Below are 12532 nucleotides of genomic sequence, written 5' to 3' on the forward strand. Positions count from 1 at the left end.
TTAAACAATCATAAACCGCATACATTCAGCAAGACTTGCTTAAAAAAGGAACCTAATTCTATATATGGGCTCTAAAAACAAGTCTTGTTGAGTAACTTTTTCTTGCTTGAAGGATGCTGTGGTATTTTTACAGTAACGCTGATGCAAAAATACTGATAGTTTACACGAGATAAGTTTTTCTTAACAGTCATGATCAGCAAAACAGCAGATCCAAGATGTGCAGGTCTCTAGGGAAAATATCTAAACATAAGCTTACTTATTTAAACTTACTTATAGATCATTTTGTCTGAAAACAACCCCAATGACGTGCAAGATTGCTTCTTGGTTCAATTTATGTTCTGAAGGATGGTGAGGTCATTATACAGGAAAAAAGACAAAATATTTTTGATTAAGAAAATTAACAAATGAAAAACCACTTAGATCAGTTAAAGTGTCTTTAAAAAGTTGAAAAACCAGCTAAATATTTTGCAATGGCATCTATCTTGCACAAATGAATCCATACACAGAAAAAAAAAAACTAAATATCTAAAAAATGTTCCAGAGATGCATATGGTGAACCAATAAATAAAAACAATAATTTAGAGATTTAGTTTTGAACCCAAAATGCTCATAAATAAACTGTATCTCTCCATTTCCAAACTGGCATAATCTATATTACTCATTAGAAATAATTACTTAGAAATCATTACAATTAGTTATTTGAAGAACACTAGCAAAGCATTTTTAAACTGAAGCGCATACAGTTTTCAAAAGCAGCATATTCTATATTGCTTCATAATCACTTACAAAACCAACAGCTGTTCAGTTTAATCACACAGGCATTATGTATTCAGACATAGTAGTCTCAAACACATGCAGCACAACCAACTCGCAATTAATAAATAAATACAGTGTTACTGTACGCCAGCAGTGCTGTAATGGAATCCAACCGTCCAGGAATGACATCTATGCAAACGGCTTCCAGATGAAAAAAATTAAATCACGAGGGGCCTCGATTTGACCTTGGAGTGCCGTAAGAAATGTAAATCCACCTGCTGATGACACAGAGGTCTGGCACACACCGGAACAGTCCTGCGCTTCCACAGAGCGCGTCACATGACACAGGCCGCTTAGTGTAAGACGGATTATCCGCAGACAACTTACCCAACTCTTCCCTGAGAGGTAAAGCTGAGCGTGTGTGTGCAGAAAGGTGAACTGGTGTAAACACAGACACCATAGGACTCATAAACATCACCGAACATCAACCAAGCGACCATCTCAAGGTTCCCGAGCGGGGCCATGTTAGGTGCAACAGCTGTCAGTGCTAAAAACAGCATCTGTGATGAAAAAATATCTAGCTATTTGATCTATAAATAGCTGGAATGGCTCAGTTACGTCATGCACACTCACAGTAAATAGCTGTGCGCTGTGATTGCGCTGTCTTGCCCCTGGTGAAAAGGTAGCATTCAACACAATTATGATAGATTGCCTGGACCCTTGACGTGTCTCTAAAAATAGTAATACTAATCAAGAGGTCACAAAAGGAAAGGTCAGAGACCAAATGACTGTTCATCACCACTGCTTCCTTCCAAGATACTCCAAAGCTTAGGTACTAATAGAGGGAAATAATAGGCAATAGTTCACCCAACACATTGTTTGGCAGTAAAGACATTTCTAATGTTGCAAAATATTTCTATTTCAAATGTTGTTTTTTTCTGATTCAAACATGCTGTGCTTATGAACTTTCTACTCAAAGAATCCTGAAAAAAAAAGATAAAGCTTTCCACTGAAGTATGGTTTGTTAGGGTCTTACAAATATTTGGTTGAGATACAGCTATTTAAAAATCTGGAAATCTGAGGGTGCAAAAAAATCTTAATATTGAGAAAATCACCTTTAAAGTTGATCAAATTCAGTTCTTAGCAATCTATATTACTAATCAAAAATTTACTTTTGATATATTTACAGTAGGATATTTACAAAATATCTTCATGGAACATGATTGTTCCTTAATTTCCCAAATATTTTGCCATAAAATAAAAATCTATAATTTTACCCATACAAAGTATTTTTGCCTATTATTACAAATATACCCCAGCGACTTAATACTGGTTTTGAGCTCCAGGGTCACATATCATGGTTTCCACAAAAATACGTAGATTGATTGGCCAGGTTCACATTACTCCAATCGGCAGTACATATGGTGCATATTTTTTCCACATCGAGTTTGATGCACGCGATGAATAAAAGTGACAGCGCATTGTTTGCGGTAAATATGAAAATGAAAATGTACTAATCACACCATAAATGCATATAACTGAAGTCTACGGTGTTTCACAGTCAACACATACGGCATGTTGGCAAGTTTCAAAGGACAAGAGCACTTTTAGATAAACAAGATGGCACTTGTGGAGCTAGGAAAACAAAGTTCTTTATGAAACGCAAGACTGTTTGTAACAAAGATTTCAAAGCAAAAGGAAAGGCAGTAGAGCAGACTGTTTCTGTCAGTGGTAAGGTTTAATTTAGAATGCTTATGATAATGTATGAAAAGTTTTTGAAATGTTTTGCCACTTGCTTGAGCAATGTTTCTGTGCTGTGAGTAAGCTATTGCGTAACAATTGCATGAGTGTAAAAACAAAACTGCACTGCATGCTCAAACATTTAAGATAAATATAGATTATTAAAAACATCAAAAAAATGCTACCCAAAATGAGATTCAGGCCCTGAATACATTTCTATATCTCCTGATTGGAGTATTACTATAAATAATTCTACATGATAAAAAGAAGGCTTTAAAAAGATCGGTATCTGTGATTTAAACAATAGTTCGCCTAAGTGCTTTAAAAAGGATTTTCAATGTTAAAACAAAAGGCTAAAATTACTGCATTTTTTCTCTGTTCACTTTTTAAAATAAGAATATGGTTCTGTCATTCTTCCACAGGAAAAACAATAAAAGCTCACAACTAGACGGGGATTATTGAGAGCAGTAATGGTCAGCGCTGGTGAGTCACAGCTGCCAGCGCTGGTGCATTCTGGTCTTGAACTAGGTCAGGGACCAGGAGCATTGCAGCTACTCTGGGCTTGTGGCTAGACCTGAAATATCAGACAAATGCATCAAGACACCATTGTGAGGGCCTGAGACGTTCTGCGGCATACCGGAGAAAGATGTCACAACAATAACGACACAGCTGCTCCTTGAACAGACATCTACCTACTCTTCAAAGGACATTACAAAAGACATCTACACTACAACTGAAACCAGTCCATCCTGATGCCACACCGCTGCCGTCACCTGACGTGCCATTTTACAACCAAACACAAGCGCTACAGGATTTGTTTGTGTCAGAAGTGTTGCGAAACACTGACACATGTACCTACTGAGACAGATTTCAGCACATTATCTTTCCATTTCTCACCAGCTGGTTATGACAGACTACATTGGAGCATGTGTTGCCATTGATCTGTAATGACTAAGTAAACAATTCTCTATAACCGCATCACATGCAGTTTTCCATGATTATGTTGGGAAGGTTTCTAAAAATTCCTCCCATTGGCAAGTGTCTACAGTGCCTATGAGAGGACAGTTCCCTACTGAGACTGCTTTCCCAGGACCTGGGTGTCCAAACAAATGGACACCACAATCCAAAGTCTTTTCTAAGCACATCTCGGAAGCAGAATGCAAATTACAGTAACTATAAAAAGTGCAATAACATTTAATGCCGTATTAATTAGCATATTGCATTAGAGAGAAATGGAAAAGGTAATTGCTTGTTTGTGTCAAGTGTCCACATGGTAATATGGCATATCATCATTTCAGTGTGTCGCATTTCAACAGGCATTTGACACCCAGAGAACCTGCTTTGTATGAAGATACAAAAATACAAGGAAATGCTGGCTGAGATGACAGTATCTGTAATGTACAGCCCTACAAAACATCACGCTGACATCACAGTTAACCATTTCCTTTAAGATTAACCATTAAGATATTTCTCCATCTCAACATCCGTCTTAATATGTCAAGGCATGTATCGGTTCAATTGCGAGGTGAGGCTTTTTAGGTTTTTAAAACACTCAAATCACAGCTAACACTTGCACAGATGGATTTGCATGTGAAAATACTGTGGGATTGAGGAGCATTCCATTAGAGCCTCGGATCAAAACCAGGAAAGCACAGCATGCAGCCCTCCGCTCCCTCAAAAAACACCCCTTTACCAGTTGCGTCAAGAAGCAGGCGCTGAGATTGGAGACATTTGTCCAAGCGTAGACGTTTTACCTGTTAGATTGCGTTTATGCCGTCTATCCAACTGATCCGATCAATGGACAGAAAGCAGCCGGTCCACGTCTCATTCCCAAACAGAAGCATTCTAGCATCCTGCCAGCATTGTTATGCTGCTTTATGTTCTGGTATGAATGAAGATGTCATCAAACGCTGCCGGAAAACACGAAGGAAAAAAAAACATCTTTTTTTTTTTTATCTCCTTCTCACTTGCAACCTTTTTCCTCTGCCGTTTCGCCTGTATCCACCTCTTGTGGGGCTATAAAGCTCTGTTGCCATGGAAATGCAAAAGGCTGTCACGGGATTGGCTGGGGTTGGTGTGATTAAGTGGCTCTGGGACGGCCCTCAAACTGCTGCTCTCACGAACAGCCCCGCCCTCTCCTGCCTGCATTCACTCTTCCAGACTGACTGATAGCTTTTAGATTCAGTCAAGGAGAGGAGAGGAACATCTGCAGCTTAATATGAGCGCAGGTCTGTCAATAAGCATCACGCAGCATCAATGGAATAAAAGAAAATTAATGAGGAAAAAAATGAACAGGGAGGAGTCACTGAAAATTGCATAATGACATCAATCTCATAAACAGACTCGAGTCGGCAGACTTTTTGGAGGTAAATGTAGAGTTTTATGGAACAAATTTAAACACTGTGAACAAATTTAAACATTAAAACATCTACTGCATTCATGTGCTGATTATGGAGGGAAAACTGCAGGGCAGTAAATTAAAAATGCTGATGTAAATATTAAAAACAGCATTGCATTCCTGCACTAATTTTAAAAGGAAATTTATGGAATTCTGTGGAATAAATTTATAAATAAAAAATGTAAAATATCTTGCACATATTCTGCACTGATTCTTGAGGGAAATCTGTGTGATAAATTTAAACATGGTAAGATAAAATTATATAAAAACATATATCGCATTTCCTGCACAAATTTTGGAAAGAAATGTGCAGAATTTGTGGAACGAATTTGAACATGGCGAGGTAAAATATTTAAACTGTAATGCATTTCTGGATTGATTTAGTAGGGAAATTTTGCTGAGGTAAAACATTTTAATTAGGCTTTAAATTACATTTCCTGGCTCTTGGTCTTTTGCCAATCTCGCTCCCCTCTCTCTTTATCCTACGCTTTGGAATAAATCTGTGGAATAAATGTAAAAATACTAAGGTAAAATATTTAAAATATTTTGCATTGTATTACTGTGCTGATTTTGTATGTAAATGAAATGGGCCTAAACCCATATCGGTCGACCATTACCTGCAATCCCCTGCACTACAGAAGTGTGTCTGTTAACTTTTGACATTTCCAGAACAGAAAAACGATGAGGAATGTGAGATAAAGCTGCACAGCCGTACTGTCTTAAAACACTTAGTATGTACTATTTTACCAGTTAAGTGCAGTCTTCGATTGCGCAGTAAAAGAATGTGAATTGTGACACAGCCAAAGATAAACACATGAAAAAAGTTATCTTGTCATATTTTACCACTAGTTCTTTAAATTGCAAAAGATATCTGGACATCTGCCAACTGTCTGGTTTGCTCTCGAGAACACTGTGTTCTAGTATTTAATCCAACTACAGACATTAATGGCCTCTTTGATTTACGTTCAAAAAGAGCTTCAACTTGCAAATATACAGTCTCTTAGCTCATTCTGTTATTAATCTTACAAAAATGACTTTCACATGATTATTTACATGTACTAAAATTTCCCTTCAGACACCTGGGAAAACATGTTCTAGCTTAAAGCGACAGTGTTTTGAAAAACATACATAATCTTATTTGGTACCGCAATTCACTTCAATGAAAACGATCAGTGATGAATATTAGCGCACTGAAGCCACACCACGGCTCCCAGGAACACAATCAACCTCTTAGATTATTCCACTTAAACAGTGCTAATGTGAGGTCGACCCGTAGGTTAGATATGTGTGGCATTTCATATGGCAATGCTGTATGCTCTGCAGGGACACTAAGAGCTCTTTATTGATTTAAGGTTGGCATCCAGCACGATTGGGCATCTCGAAATGGTGTACAATTACGACAACGCACCAGGTTAGTTATTCAGCACAGCAGTTTCAGACATCCGATTTCAAAATGAATGCCTACAGGACAGAAATTGAAAACTATGATTACAAGGTGATGATGTAGCTCGTTTCATCCATCATTAAACTATTAAACACAGTTTATTTGAATAATTTTTGATTAATTACTCTTAAGGTAGTAGTTACATGATAGCTTTTAACTGGGGAAGTCGTGGCCTATTGGTTAGAGAGTCGGACTGGCAATCGAAGGGTTGTGAGTTCGAGTCTCGGGCCGGCAGGAATTGTGGGTGGGGGGAGTGCATGTACAGTTCTCTCTCCACCTTCAATACCACGACTTAGGTGCCCTTGAGCAAGGCACTGAACCCCCAACTGCTCCCCGGGTGCCGCAGCGTAAATGGCTGCCCACTGCTCTGTGTGTGTGTGTGTTCACAGTGTGTGTGTGTTCACTGCTCTGTGTGTGTGCGCACTTCGGATGGGTTAAATGCAGAGCACGAATTCTGAGTATGGGTGACCATACTTGGCTGAATGTCACGTCACTTTCACTTAATATTTTACTTTAAAATGATATTATAAAATATCTTCTTCAATATTTGCACTATGGTTCGAAAGTTTGATGACGGCTTTTAAGAAATGAATTATTTTCTGTTTTGTTTTATCAGGGATGCATGAAATTGCTCAAAAGTGACAAAAGAGGCATTTATAATGTCAAAATTCAAATATATGCCGTTTTTTTTACTTTCTATTCATCAAAGAAAGAATGTATCAGAATTTGCCCAAAAACAAAAGCAGCACAAATCTTTTTAACATTCACGGTAAGAAATGATAATTAGCGTATGTGATCCTGGACCACAAAACCTCTTAAGTGTCAATTTTTCGAAATTCAGACATCGGACAATATTTGGCCGAGATACAACTATTTGAAAATCTGGAATCTGAAGGTGCAAAAAAACAATTTAATCAACAAAATAAATTCTTAGCCATGCATATTACTAATTAAAAATTTAGTTTTGATATATTTACGTTAGGAAATGTACAAAATATCTACATGGAACATGATCTGTTCTTAATATCCTAATGATTTTTGGCATAAAAGAAAAATCGATAATTTTGACCCATCCATTGTTTTTTTGGTTATTGCTAAAAATATACCCCAGCAACTTAAGACCGCTTTTGCGGCTCAGGGTCACATATTAGAATGATTTCTGAAGGTAACACTGAAGATTGGAGTAATGACAATAAAAATTCAGCTTTACATCACAGGAATAAATTACATAAAAAAAATATTCAAAAACAAAACAATTATTTTAAATTGTTAAAATATTTTAGGTTTTAACTGTATTTTTACAGTTAATGCAGCCTTGGTTAGCACCAAACACTTAAAAAATAAAAATAATAATTACTGACCCCAAACTTTTGAAGCTTTTAAAGTAACAAGTGTGTACTATGAAAATGAGTATTGTGCATCTACAAATTTGCATATCTCTGCATGCATTATTCAAAAACAGGAAGTACAGTGGGGACCTTGGGTATGTTTGACATTTCATATCCTTCTGGCCGACCTGACGACAGACCCTGTTGTGATCAACACCAAATGCCACTCATCCATTATCCCGTCATCATCAGGTTTTTGTCGACAGACCTGTCTATCTCACATTTATAATTTGTTAAATTTAATTGATCTGAAGTCGTCTGATGTAGCCGACAGAACACAGATGCAGGTGTCTGACACTCACTGGCTCTGAATGAGCACGACCCACGTCACTGGTCCAGCATAACTGCTTAACACCACAAAATAAAACAGGGTTTTTAATGCGATGCTTAATCTCTGAGCTAGGGATGTCAACGATTAATCGATGATCGATTAATTGTCGATAAGAGATGCAATCGATTAAGGCTGTCGATGGTCGGTTAACCGATTCAATGTTGGGCTGCGTGCGGCTCATGCACACCAACACGTGCGAGCGGCTGTGAGTGCAGTGACGATATATAAAAGCATCATCATTCATTCACAATGTACAAATTAAGCTTTTAATGTGATTTAAACTTTAAAGTACATTAAAATAGAAACAACATAAAAGTTCTTCAACATTAAAAGCAATAGAAATGTAGTTACTAATCATTTCATCAGATAACTGTTTTATATCGTGCGCTTTGCAGGGCTGCGGGACACAGTGACAGGACAGGTAGTCTATTCATTCCTACAACTTGTTAATTCATTCCTACGAATTATAAATGTGGCAATTGTCCATGTTTCATTAATTTTGTTCCCTAGATAACCCATGATTTAAGTGAAATAAGGGAACAAATTAATAAATCGAACGAATTCTTAATTCATGAAATCTTTAATCGCCCTTCCCATGTTTACCACAGTAAGAGATGCGAAAACAGTTATTAAAAGCGAAAGATAATAAAATAAACCTGGGAAATTAGAGGGTTAGACTATGAAGATTTAGGAAAAGAAACAATGCCTAAATATACTGAATTTGTGGAAATTCGTGACCAACCGGCAAACCAGAACAAAGCCGCGTAAATGAAGACTATGGGGTCCAAATCATGGTCGCGATCTAACATTTTCCAGTTAACCTATTATTCCTCTAATAAACAAAGCTTTTATACCACACTTGTCATAATCAGATCTTATCATTTCTAAATAAATAATTGCTGGATTCAAAACAGCGATTAATAGGCGCTGTGACCGACACATTCCTGGAGCATTCACTGCTGTCACTAAACGGTGACGCCGAGCATCGTTCACAAGTTTCTGCATGGACCTGACTATGGCACAGGTTCTAAGCCCTGGGACAAAATGGGATGCTTTAAGGAAAATTTATAGCCTACTAAGTAATAGGCCCAACATAAAAATAACAATTTGTTTTCATGTTTTTTTTTTTTTTTTTTTAAATAGGCTATGCGAAATATATCCGACTTAAATAATTAAGATTAACGGATTTAAAACAGAAGTGTGGGCGCTCCATAAGTTCACAGAAAAACAAAACAAAAAGGATGACAACGCATTCTGTTTGTTTGCTTTATTTTACAAGAGCACAAATCTTCTGTTTTTATTGTGAGTGTGCACAAATGAAAGTAAACACTTTTGCGGAAAATATATATATTTTTCTTCTGTCTCAGCTGTTTCGATCGCGCTGGAGCCTGCTGCACACGTAGCTATATTCTAGCGATTCAAACTTACATCGCAGTCTGTTCATTATCAAAATAAAATAGTCAACTAAACATTTAAAAGGTTACACTGGTCAGTTTAAATAGACCGTAGTATACCGGTCCTCTCTGCTGTTCCAAGGACGTTTTTGCTCATATGAAGAGGATCATCTTTTCCGTCTATATGCGAATGCGTGTTAAGTACAAGCCTAGTTTACATTATAAATAATAGTTTAACATTCAAATACATTGCGAATATGGAAACATTTCGATTTGTGCCGAATGAGACATGAGCAATAACCTCCAAATAAATCTAGCCAAAGCCGCGCTCGCTCATCCTCGTGTGCACGCATGCACTGTCATGATCTAATGCGCTGTATGCCGGATTTTTAAAAATCTGACATTTTCTAGTACAGAATCCAGCAGGATCAAATTAATGTGAGCAACTGTGTTTTGGTGCAGCAGCGCCGATGTAGTTCACTTAATGTGCAGCGCAGTCACACGCGCTCCACATTTCGGATAATTTTATACAATAATGTCAGTTGAAAACATTGCAATTGTGCTTTAAAATACAACAACGAGCACCACAAAACCATTTCAAGAGGCGCGTTCAGCGTTCTCCGCGCGGGATTGGAAACTGTCAACAAAGTAAAATGACCTCAAAAGTATGGCGCGCTCTCTTCATTTTATCAAATGATCATAATCGCATCTATTCATTTTATAATCCTGCTACTAGCATTTTATTCAGACTAAAACCTCTTTAATTCAAGTGAGAAAGCGTTTTGTGTGTGTGTGTGGCTTTTGCACATCCTGTCATACCGCTGACTGCGTGCCTGCAATAGACGCATTTTGCAGTATTATGGTTAACGATTAATCGATTAATTGATCGTTAATTTAAACGACGATCGATCATGGAAATAATCGAAATTTGACATCCCTACTCTGAGCACACAACGGTAACAAAAGACTTCCTTCTGTTTCCTTTGCTTTGGATACGTTGTATAACAGAACAAAGAACAGGGGAGTATTTTGATTAATACAACTGCAGACTATTGAAATAGAGAGATTAAACAGGGTTATTTGCTATAGGCATCACTGCCATGAGAATACCAACACCATTATCCCATTTCTGGGGGTGTCAAAGGCTAAAGCTAATTCTTTACAGTGAAATAATTAGCCATGGAAGATTGTAACAAACCTTTAACCTTAAGCAACTTCATCATGCACTGAGAATATTTGGGTGAAGGATTTACTTTGAAACAATTTTAATTCTGAAAATCCTTGGTAAAATTTGCTCCATGAATAATTACACAGAAATGGCAAGTATTAATTAATAGAAATTAAACATGAGATTAATAAAAAACAAACATGAGCAGAAAGACTCAAAAGTATTTTCTTATAAAGAAATATGTAAATAAAAAAACTCCACAAACTACAGTGACGTGACATACAGCCAAGTATGGTGAACTACTCAGAATTCATGCTCTGCATTTAATCCATCCAAAGTGCACACACACACAAACCGTAAACACACACACCCGGAGCAGTGGGCAGCCATTTATGCTGTGGCGCCCAGGGAACAGTTGGGTTCGGTGCCTTGCTCAAGGGCACCTCAGTAATGGTATTGCAGCCCCGAGACTCGAACCCACAACCCTAGGGTTAGGAGTCATACTCTCTAACCACTAGGGCTGTCAACGAATATTCTAAATTCAAATATGTATTCGAATAGTTAAAAAAAAACACATTTCGAAGGTGAAAATTAATATTCAAATATAAGTGGAAAAGTGGAAAAGAAAGTAGCGGTAGTAGAGGCGTGGTTGTCTGCTTTGCGAGTGGGTGTGCTAGCGCACCTGAGGGTTCAGGGACAGGTCACAGGAGTCGCACTGTCTGGCACAGCATCACTGCTGAAAGTTGACGTGTCTTCATGGAAGATGGCAGCAAGTGCAGAACCCAACTCGTCCGCAGCAGAGAAAATGAGGTAAAATTGTTGAACCGCGAGATAAAGTTGTATGCAAGCGATTTAAGATACAATTAGCATACCATTCGACTACTAGCAACATGAGGTCACAAATGAGCATGGCATAATGTGTGGAACTCCAGCTAAACAGTCACGTCTTGACACTTAACGTTACTTTGCATCGCCCGCCACAAGCTCTTTGTCTGCAACACGACAAGAGGCCATAACGGATAAATTAATTTCGTTCATTTGTAAGGACATGAGACCAATCAGTATCGCGGATGGGGCAGGCTTCGGGGAGATCTGTCAAGCAATGGAAGCAAGGTTTGATTATTTATCGTTTCATGTCAAGGAAAATTTCCATGTTTACCACAGCACAGCTCGCTCGGAGCATTCAATGTCAGTACTATATGCTGTAAAACTTCAATTAATATGAATAATATTTGTTTCAATCACTGAATGAAGCCTGCTATATTTGGCACAACAGTCGCGACCTTAAATTGCTTGAACAAAAATGTGTTTGTTCATTTAATCTGTTATGCGCAAAGAACGTGAGGGTGAGAGAGCGTGAGGTCTGCAGTCTTGGCCATTAGTTGATTTCCTTGTTTTTGTGTAGGTAATACGTTGCCATATATGTTTAAACTTAAATATACTATATCTATACTATAACTATAAGTAGTTATGTCTCTTTGTATTATTTTGGCCTGTTATTGACTTATTGGCGTCACTGACAACATGCGCAACCAGATGTTCGAATAGTTCGAATATTCGTTTATTTTTTAGAGGGAATATTCGAACGTCATTTTTGAGCAATTTTGACAGCCCTACTAACCACTAGGCCACGACTTCCCCGATAAAGTGACGTGACATTCAGCCAAGTATGGTGACCCATACTCAGAATACATGCTCTGCATTTAATCCATCCGAAGTGGATGGACACACATGCAAACCGTGAACACACACACCCGGAGTAGTGGGCAGCCATTTATGCTGTGTCTTGCTCAAGACCACCTAAGTCATGGTATTGCAGGCCCAAGACTAGAACCCACAACCCTAGGGTTAGGAGTCATACTCTCGAACCACTAGACCACAACTTCCCTAAAGTCATGGTATTTAGTTGTATT

At 37.9% G+C, this 12532-nt stretch overlaps 1 protein-coding gene across 7 annotated transcripts in view; it reads right to left on the bottom strand.

The window, feature by feature from the left end:
- LOC113110198 (membrane-associated phosphatidylinositol transfer protein 2-like) overlaps positions 1-12532 on the bottom strand; it is a 66147-nt gene that overhangs the window by 42069 nt on the left and 11546 nt on the right. The window contains exon 1 of one of the 7 annotated variants that reach the window (XM_026274253.1): positions 4251-4639. The exons of 4 other annotated variants lie outside the window; for them this stretch is intronic. The gene's annotated coding sequence lies outside the window, so the exon portion shown is untranslated. Of the gene's footprint in view, positions 1-270; positions 293-1143; positions 1273-4250; positions 4640-12532 lie in introns of those variants that run through there. 2 more of the 7 variants (XM_026274255.1, XM_026274254.1) reach the window with 2 other exon arrangements.

This window comes from Carassius auratus, chromosome 10 (assembly GCF_003368295.1).
Source record: "Carassius auratus strain Wakin chromosome 10, ASM336829v1, whole genome shotgun sequence".
Taxonomy (NCBI): Eukaryota; Metazoa; Chordata; class Actinopteri; order Cypriniformes; family Cyprinidae; genus Carassius; species Carassius auratus.